Raw genomic sequence first — 10,637 nt, 5'->3', positions numbered from 1 at the left:
ACACTTGATTTCTACTCAGATGCAACTCTAAAGTTTGATTTTTTAACTATACTTAACTCAGAAGATACCAGTTGATTGATTTCAGTGAACACTTTGGCTAATCTGAAACTTGCTTCCAACTTCTGAACTAAAAACTAAATCTGTAAAAACAGTGCCAGATTTGTTGCTTTTTCTTCAGTATGTATTTTAGAAGTGCATAAATAATAATAGTATAGAAGTTTTGGAGGTACTGAGAAGGAAATGGAGGTTCTACCTTTCTGATTAAGTGCCCTTACATATTTTTCACGTTTTGCTTTGAACCAGAACTACTTCTCTCACTGGAACAAAGAAACAAAAAATGTGTGAAAATATTTTGGTGGGTGGAACACTTCAGTATAAAGAGCAACTTGACATAAAAATGGAAACATTTAATTAGGAATAATGTAAGACCAAAATATTAATTTGTTTTAATTTCTGATTGCTATTATTACCTTTTTCCTTTTTACCCTGAAGCCACAGAATCACAGAATGTACATATGTGTATTAATAGCTTCCTTACATTCAATAGCATTTCACTGATTTTTTTTTTAAAGAAATAATTTGTCTTGCTGCCCTGCTATTAAGATAGAACATGTTGATGTCTTTCAGCTCTACCAGAGGGTTTAAAAACACATGAATTACTCTGTATTAACACTTACTAAGTTATTTCAGGAAAGTGATCAATTTGATGGTTAACTTCAAACAACTACCTTTGGTGTCAACAATTTGCTGAAATATTTGGGCTGCTTGTTTGAATTCTGTGCTAGATCAAGGAACAGACTTTCCTCCTGTGCTTCCAAAGCTGTGCTCAACAGATGGAAGGCATTACTGGCCTTTCTGAGAACTTAAATGGCACATGATTTTATTTGTCTCTTTAGAAACATAATGACCCTTTTTTCTTGAGTTATCTCCTTGTCTAACTAAAACGTTATAGTCTTTTTAATTACTCTGTGTCTGCTCTAATGGGCCTCCCTGGCCTGTTTCAGTTGTTCTGTCTCCTGGAGATGATGCAATCACCTCTGAGTGCAGCACATGGGGCAGGAGGAAATCACAGTCTCCTTACAATGGTGCCAAAATTAGAGATTCTTAGATGTTATATGCATTTACACTCCTATTACAATTCTTTGTGCAAAATAGAGTTCACAGATTACTTAATCTTTGCATTTGTGTAATTTTCAGAAATAACTTTTTACAATGGGCTGAGTGCAGAAGGAATGACTGAGTTGTCTCTCCCTTGATGAGCCTTACTCTTTGGTGGGTAAGTTACAAAAAGATTATTCCCTCAGTGTCATATGTAAATGTGTGTATGAACATGTTCCACTGAACATCAGTCTGCTCTCAGATTTGACCCATGTCACTGAACTAGAGAATTGTGCTGAAAAAGGATTTTCATTACAGTGGCCCAGCTTATCTAGAGTAACATCCTTGAAAAGAGTACCTGAAAGACATTGGCCCAGATAAGTGTTACAGCTTTCCCTCAGGCTGTAAGAGTTAAGTTTATAATTTAAATAAGTTTAATAAGCCAAAGTCCCAGTTCTGCCTGGGTTTTAGGAGCATTTTTCTTCAGTCCTAAATGAAGTGCAGGCAAAAGTCCGTGCAAACACGTTGTTCTCCACAGCTCTTGGTGTTATGAAGGAAAGATGAGTCATATAGAAAGATCAAAATGGTGACTTTTAAGCCTTCCAATCATCCCAGTGATGCAACAGGACTGTAGGGTGGGATATGTTTTGTGTGCAGACACATTTAGATGTAGATCCAGATATGTGTAAAGTCTTTGCCTGATTAGAGCTTTTAATCAACAAAATTATCAAACCAGCCTCTATTTCTACCTAAACCTTGCTAATTTTTTTAAGACATTGTTACAGAGCAAATTGCTGCAGAGGAAATTCTGACTCAGACGAGTGAGATGGGGAAAGCACAGGAGTGTTACATATTTTTAATTCTTTTTATGGATGAGACAAGAAAGATTAAATTTTCACTTTTTTTTTTGTTGGATCCAGAAATGGGATTACACCTATCTCTGTATGTTCGTTGGGGGAGAAAAAAAAACAACTTGAAAAAGTCCTTTTTATTTCTTTATATCTCCAAAGGTATCTGTAGTCACCTGAAGTATCTGTTTTAGACCATTTTCCCTATCTGAAGTACATTCACAGTTCATAGTATGAATTAGCTGGAAATATTGTTTATATCATTGTATGAAATAACATTAATTATGAATTGAATATTTAAACATTTTTCAAGTTGCCAAATATATTGCTGAGAAGTCAAATGTAAGAAATATATAGGTGATTTTTTTTTACCTTACATGTAAAAAGGTACATAGGATTCTGTCTAATGAATATGGTTTGACTTGGAAGTCAAAGAAATATCTCCAACACCATATTAAATCAGTCAATTTTTCTAAGGCTACATGAATTGAGATATATTGGGTAAGGGAAATTCTAAATACTGTGTAAATATGATGACTGACTTAGCCACAAAAATTGTAAATAGCAGTTTAGAGTGTTATTGCAACCCTGACCTCTCTGGTTTTATCTTTTACTCACTTCAGTGGGAATTAGGTATGGTTTTAAATACTTTAGTTACTTCCCTTGCAGACAAGTGAGAAGTCATAGTCTGCAATCCTGTCTTTTGACCCATTTTGCATATTAAGTTGTTATTATTAATAAAAATAATTTTTTGCACATTAACCTATCATTAATTAGTATTGCACTGGTTGAATTTCACAATCTATTTTAAGATAGTTACTAACTGATCAGACTGAAGAATATTGTAAATATTCTGAGTGAATTTTGACTGCTTCACATTTATAAATGAAGGAAACCTAATTCCTGTCATTTATCCAAGTCCAAATACTGTCAAGCTGATAAAAACAAGTTGTGCAGAGTGAAGGAGAGATTTAAAATTCAGATTCTTGAGCAGCCTTGATAAACTCTGTGTCTAAAGAGTGACCTGTCAATAGCACTTACCACAAAGCATGTGCAAAAATGCAAGATTTTTGAGAAAAAGTGTTAAAAAAACACACAGAGTTGAAGTTGAAAATGTACAAAAGTAATCACTAGTCCTACAAAATATAAAATGTCTTTTTATTCTTTTTAAGCAAAGCCTAATGCCTTGGCACCCGAAGAATGGCTGGAGATCTTATCACTTGCACTGGATAAAAATTTTATATGAGTTTATAATCTACAGCTCTTCCTGTTAGAGATATTTATAATACACTGCCAGAAGCTGATGCTGCTTTCTGAAATCCACACACCTTTGCAGGACTGATTAAAAATTTTTGTTTATTTGTGTTAAAATAGGTGCAAATATACTCAGATAAGCAAGATGCAAGAAATATTAAAATCCTATTGGCACTTCTTGACACAGTTCTGGCACAGCTTAGACTCAGTTCTTGCCTCCTAAAGTAGAAGGAAATGTTAGTCCAGTATCTTCCTCTTCTTTGTCATTGTGGTTATTTACAACATTTTCTTCTTACATATTTTTTAATTATGTAGTAAATTTAATGTCACAAGCGTGACTTGATGCCTTACTAATTTTGTGTACCTTCATTTTTGTGTTTTAAACTTTAGATGTTTTGACTTTCAGTCCTAGGTTTATGGGAAATTAAAACAAAACAAAACAAAACAAAAACCAGTAAAAGATTGAGAGCTTTGCAGGTACCTGGCATGTGGACATCAGTCCCTGTGTTTTGACAACCTAATGTTGAAATACCCAAAGCAGCTCTTTTGCTCTTCTCAGTAAAAGCCAAGCATTTCCCCTGCAGGTTTTTTCTCTTCAGTATTTTTGCAAACTGAAAGAAGTTCCTCTGTGCTTGTGGATTGTGTTTCAAATTAAAATCCTTATACCTTTTACCTCTGTCTAGTTTTGATTTGCTTTATGGGTTTAGGATTTTTTAAATCCCTTCACTCGGCGTCTCAAATATTTTTTCGTTGTTTTGACAGAAAATTGTTCTCAAAGTTTGGAGACGTATCTTTCTCTCAAAATAATCTTTTGCAGTGTTTCAGGGTTCTTCTTGATTGTGGTTTCTCCCAAACTTTAATATATAAATTAAATTCAAGTATTCTTAGATCTGTTATTATCAAATAAGCTGCATATTCCCCAAGTACAAAACTGCAAGTGTTTTACTAATGAAGCTCAACTGCATCAACTGTAGACCCAAGATTAACTTTTCCTGTAACTTTAAAGAGCTGTAGTGGAACATATGAAGAACTAGTTTATTTAGCAGCTTTATATCATGAAGCTTAAAACAAACTTTTAGATGAAACCGACTGTTTGTTTTACTTTGCTTATTTTGTGTAATGGTGCTAAAATTTATAAAAGGTATGAGTTTGGAATATTTAGGTTAAGAGAATAAATCAAAAGTGTATGGGTTCTGTTACCTCAGGTGATCACTATGTTCTTTATTAAGAAGAGAAGGAAAATATTCCTGTGGCAGGACACTGTGGTGATGTCCACTGGCTTTGATTCAGCACATCACTTAGATTCTGTCTTAATTGTTGGCTGATAAACTTAACATATGCTTCAAATAATGAGTGTTTTCAAGTGCTATTCTGAATCAGGAACTACTGCAATATACTCAAAAATTTAAACATTTAGAGGAACAACATATTGAAGTAAGAGAGGAAACACAAATATGTGTTTCAGTGCTATTGCTTTGTGTTGTCAAAGCCTCACCTCACAGGGTACATAAGCATGAGCTTTAGTAATGCTGTGCATCACACAGCACACAGCTACAGCTGAATTTATGCTCACACCTTTATCCTGATTTTTTCCCCCTTTGAAGCCTGACCAAGACCCCTTGTTTGACAGAATTGCAGGATTTTGTGGCACATTTTCTACTTGTTCCTGGGGATGCTAGAGATGCTTTTTCTCAGGTAAGATCACAAGTAGCATTTTCAGTGGTATATGGGTAGATGCTGCATTTCAGCTCATAAAAGTGGTAACATGACACATGAGCCAATTGACATGCATCCAGACTGGCAGCTGTTGGCTGCAGAAGAGAGCTGGAAGCACGTGCATGTAGGAACCAGAGGGAGCAATCAGAACTGGTGAGGAAAAGGTAGAAATTATCATGGGCAGTCAGTAAAGTGATTTTTTTGGGGCTGATAGTGTGAATAGTAAAATTAAATTATAATATTAAATTAGGTTCTTATAAGAAATTACTTGATTTTCATTAAATATCATAATTAGTTAAATATTAACAAATATTACTTACTCCACATCCTAATTTTAACCCTAAGGACTTGTTGAAAATATGTAATTTGTTGAAATCAGCATCTTCCAGTTCAGGCATAACTGGGAACTTTGACTTTTACATTGATAAAGTAGGTTTTTGAGAAGTGAATTCCCCTCTTGTTTGTACAGTTGCCCAATGTCTCACACAAATAACAAAAGGTTATACTTTTTTTCCTTTGGCAAAAGGTCTTTACAACTGCTACAGTTCACTTGAAGATTTTTACATTAAGTAAAAAAATTGTAATATCAAATCTCTTTTGTAGACTTTTTAGGTGCAGAGTTATTTTGTCAGGTATATCCTGGTTGCTCATTGCAAGTCATTTATGTTGCTTTCTGTGAAGTATTTCCTGAATCTATTAAATGTTTTGATGATGATTTTAAGGAGGCATTGGCAGACTTAGTTTTTCAGTGGCTATCAGGTACTAATAGTTTTTTTTTCCTTCTACCAGCTCTGCATTTCAGTGAGAATCTACTGCTTTTCCCCTGGTAATTGTGTACATATATATACATACAGAGAAAATTCAGAACTAGCAATACTATTGTCAAAACTGGCTTTCTCAGCTCAGTAATAATCATGATTATGATTTCTTAATACTGGTTGTTGGTATATAAATATGGATGGATAGTTTAAACCATAACCTGGAGAGGAATCTGAGCTGACTATCCATGGCTTTATTTCTCTTTAAGAAAAATAAAACTGGATCAAACATCTCAAAATGTTTTTGGCAAAAGCAGCTATTTGTAGGTGGCCCTGAAGGTGTCTCTCTATAAAAAATGGCCACTTTTTATAAATATTCTTATAGGATTCAGACTCTACCTGCCCTAGAAATTTCTATTGGAAGTAGTATTATATTACCATTAAAGGAAGTAGTATTATATTACCATTAAATATCTGCATGTTTTGACAGTAAAAGTTTATGATTTTTAGATTGCATATGTCATTTGATATCCATTCCAAAACTTAGATTTAGAGCAGATTTCTATCTTTACTGCTCATTTATTTAGATTTCATGACAATGTGGATTTCATTTTCTTGTATGTTGAAGCTGATTGACAAATGCAATAGAAATATGTTTTTGAAGTAGATATAAAATACAGAAATATTTTTCTCAAAACCTTCCTCTCTGTCAGTCACTTTTTGTTGGGCAGAATTTTCTTTTTAGTTACAGACAGAGAAAATTGTATGTAGAAAAAGATCACCCTGAAAATTTAATTTTGAGAAGGTTTACATACATCAAAGTTATATATGCTCCAAAGTCCTAATGGGTCTTTAACTTGGAAGAGCTGGGTAAGCCCACAGTATTCTCTGTAATGTGTAACCACTATAAATAGATAATGGACAGATTTAACTGAAATTTAGTCAGACCAGAAAAAATCCCAAGACTCTGGGAGACCACTGCTATGGCAGAAATTCTGTATCTGCATGAGACTTATGGTGTGGGAGCTGTGTAAAATTCTAGTGGAATGAATACTGAAAACCACGGAATAAAGTCAATTAAGTATTGCTGTGAGAATAATTCACAACCTCAACAAAACCTATGCAAATGTATTGAATTACCAGAATTGGAACAACCACAAAGTAAGGATATTCAGCCATGTGCAAAACCAAGCAGAAGGGAGATAGCAAAAACTGTTCTGGTTAACTTTAACTCTATGAATATAATTATTTCAGTTAACAGGCTTGGAACCCACGCCTGAAAGTTGACCGTGGGCGTAAAAATTTGCCCATTTTAGGCAGGAAATAAAGCAATTTTAATTTCATTTGGGAATATTCATAGGGTGATTTTCAAAATTAACATCAACATTTTTCTAAATTAAGTTTTTTTCTTTTCAGATCTAAAACCAAGGAAATGGGTGTGGAAGAAATGGAATCTCAAAAGCTTTAAGGCTGCCACAGTAAATCATACAGTAAAGATGCTACTGCTGACACACAAACTGCTGCATCTGCCAGTTCTGCAGCAGCCAGTAAGTCTTGTAAATATTTTTAAACACATAATGCACGTGACTGTACATTTTGGAATAGAACTTAGAGTACATTGCAAAATCTTAATTGTCAACAGGAATTATTAGGAATATTTTCAGTTTGTTTTGCACAAAATCTAAATGTTAAAGCAATTAAGAATGAATTGTGAATTTTGGTCAACTCTAAACATATGTCCTGCCAATATGCTGATACTTCCATTTGATTAAGCTGTAAACAATATTACAAAGTATTTAAAGGATCTGCTCATGTTCCATCTAGTAAAATCTGATTGGTTTGGTTTATCAGTTTTCTAATACTAATAACAGCTAATCTTTTTTCTACTTCTTTCTCTGGTATCTGGCTCCCATTTTCAGTATGTCTTGCATTCCAACCTCTATCATTTATGCCTTTGTCTTCACTGTCCTGATGGATCAGACCTTGCCTTTTATTGTTTCATACTAACCTACTGTACTTCCTCATGGCCACTATTTTTACTTCTTTTTTCAATCTTCTTCTGCTTGTGTTGCTTCTAACTTGCTCCCTTTCCGAATGTTACCCAGCATTTTGTTTCTTCAGGGGAGCCAGTTTCTTCTCTTTTCCCCCTCCCTGAAATTACTGTTTTCCTTCAATCATCTACAGCCATAATTTTATGCTACCAGTCTTCTCTTACTCCTTTTTGTCCTCCTTCACCAACCATAACCATAATTTTTCCCATCCTTACCTTCTCCCCCCCAGTTTTTTTTCATGTGCTCATATGCTTTTCTGCTTTTAGATCATTGTCAAGGTAGGAAAACCTTATTTTTGTTGCAAAACAATTGAGAAGAAAACATCTGAGTGAAAACTCATAAATGTGCATTCCCACTGCCCAGCCCCTGCCATTTTCAATGGTATCACTCTGATTTTCTCCAGAGTTATGTTCAATGCTTAGGAAAAGATAGAGGGTTGTCTCTTGTGCCTGTTAATGCTGAGGAGAGAAGTTTTGGAACATGCTGTACTCAGGAAACCCTGAATGCATGAAGTACTGCAGACATGTCAGAGGAAGGGAAGTGTTCTGTCCCGTGCCATGATTCCCATAAAGCTTTCTCTTCTAAAGTGGGGGGCTTTCTAAGCCCGTGTGGGGCTTTCTAAGCAAAGTTCCCTTTGAGACCCAGCTGAAGGATTTAGTCTCTGCAAATGGATACAGCTTTGTAGAATCTTGGTATGGATTGCCTATGCTCAGCTGGGGCTTAATAAATTGTCATTATGTGTTGCCTGTTAGCTTTCCAGAATAATTTTTCTTTTTTACTTTAGTGTTTCTTTACAAGTACAATTAACGTGGCTTCTTTAAAATTGAAAGTCAGTGTTGCTCTCCAGTTATGGTCTTGAAAGGAAATTCTTGTTTACAGATTCCATTTTTTGTGTGTTGCTCACTTTGCAGTACAGTTTTTAGAAACAGAAATGTATACATGTTTTTGAACAGGGGAACATTTGGGTATTTTTTTAAATCTCAAAGCCTAAACCCAGTGGAAACATTTGTGTAATTTTTATACATTCAAATGGTTTTGTTCTGATATAATCATATTTACTTTTAGATATTGGTCATTGTATTACTTTACTAGTATATGAGAACAAGAATATGAAACCGAGTAGAAAGTGATTATTCTTGAAGCAGGTTCAATAAATCACCTCAGCTGTTGATTATAATAACACTTCAAACCATAGGGAGTCTTTTTAATGACAGTAATTTTGAAGTCACCAAAGCTGTTGTTTCTTCATGTTTCTTGCCAAGATATAATGACTTGTTTTTTCCCGTGACAATAAAATAAAAGGGAGAAGCCTCACTATTTTAGCCCTCCCTGTTAATACCCTGTTCAGTGATCTACCTTATTGCTTTAAGCTTTCATGGTGTTCACAGTTTTGTTCAATAATCACTTATTCTCTTGTATGCCCACTGAGAAGGCAGTTACGTGTCCAGATCCACTTTGGTGTCTAGTTTTTTTGTGAAATCCCTAGGAATGGGTGCATGAGCAGGTTGGCTCTCATATTAATGTGTCTTACATTGAATTGAGTGTCCGTGGTTTGCAAATGTTCCCTTTCTTCTGCAGCTCTCATCCAGTTTTCCTGTGCTGTGCTGTAATATCACAGCAGACAGAAACAAGCTGCCAACCCTGTTTGCCACCTTGAACAGAGACAACAACCCAACTGGAACAGTGTGGTGTCCTTTGTAGCAACAGAAGTCACTGTGAGTGTGGGTAGAAACAGCTCCAGCTCCTCTGCTGCCCTGGTGTGATTAGTCAGGTAATTTAAAGCCACTGTGGGTGTGTGTTTGATGTTTTAGCAGTGTGTATCAGGCTCAAACTTGTTTTTCTTACTTATCAAATAGGACACTGAAAATGGCTTGCTTGAAGTTATATGAGAAATCTGTAGCAGAGCCAGGTTTCAAAGGCCAGTAGATGAGCCCTGAAAACTCAGCAGTGAGTAGCTGATGACTAGATTCTTGACCATCCAAACTGGTGCTGTCCAAGGTAATAGTGAGTTGTGTTTATGCTTAGACAGCCAGTTGTAATTGTAAAGAGAGTTGGTCCTGAATTCTAATTAAAATTATACGATGTAACATTATAAAAAACATTTCTAGTGGTATTAAAGATATTACTGGATTAGTTGGAAGAATAGGGAAGTCATTCTTCTGCTCTACTCAGGGCTGGTGACACCACACCTGGAGTGTTCAGTTTTGGGCTCCTTAGTTACAGAGAGACATGGACAAACTGGAGAGAGTCCAGTGAAGGGCCACAAGGGTGATTAAGGGACTGATGCATCTCCCCCGTGAGTAAGGTCTGGGAGTACTGGGACTGTTTAGCCTGGAGTAGGGAAGGCTCAGGGGAAAACTTATCAATGTAATAAATACCTGAAGGGAGGGTGCAAAAGAGAACTGAGCCAGGCTCTTTCCAGTGTTTCCCAGAGATAGGTCAAGAGACAATGGGCACCAGCTAAAAGAACATCTTTTTCTTGTGAGGGTGACTGAGCACTGGCACAGGTTGTGCAAAGAGGTTGTAGGGTCTCTCTCTTTGGAGATATTAAAAAAAATGTCTGGATGTGGTCTTGGCTCCAGATGGCTCTGCTTGAGCAGAGGGGTTGAACCAGGTGACCTCCAGGGGTCCCTTCCAACCTCAACCAGTCTGTGATTCTGTGGATAAAGTGAGACAAATTCTTTCAAATAAAGGTGGGAGAATGAAAGAACTGTGGTGGGGGATATAGGCTGGAAGTAATGCCTTTGCTTCTGTATAAAAACAACAATATGGAAATAAGACATTCCATAAGGACTTGCAGGAGTTGCTCAGTGAACATCACACCATGCCTATGGCACATGGTCACAAAACTGAGATGCAAACCACTGAAGACTGGTCTGTAGAATGAGCTGTTTTCAGTGTTTACTTTGCAG

At 35.8% G+C, this 10,637-nt stretch overlaps 1 long non-coding RNA gene across 1 annotated transcript; it reads left to right on the top strand.

Moving 5' to 3' along the window:
* Window positions 1-1,219: 1,219 nt before the first annotated feature.
* LOC113970055 lies at window positions 1,220-9,908 on the top strand. The gene is made up of 3 exons (XR_003535036.1): window positions 1,220-1,272; window positions 7,091-7,221; window positions 9,304-9,908. It is a non-coding gene; the product is annotated as an uncharacterized LOC113970055 (long non-coding RNA).
* The last annotated feature ends 729 nt before the right edge of the window (window positions 9,909-10,637 follow it).

The sequence above is a fragment of the Neopelma chrysocephalum genome, unplaced genomic scaffold (assembly GCF_003984885.1).
Source record: "Neopelma chrysocephalum unplaced genomic scaffold, ASM398488v2 Primary Assembly neopelma1_75, whole genome shotgun sequence".
Lineage (NCBI taxonomy): Eukaryota > Metazoa > Chordata > Aves > Passeriformes > Pipridae > Neopelma > Neopelma chrysocephalum.
The sequence above is the reverse complement of the archived record's forward strand: the minus strand, read 5'-3'. Positions and strand labels throughout refer to the sequence as shown.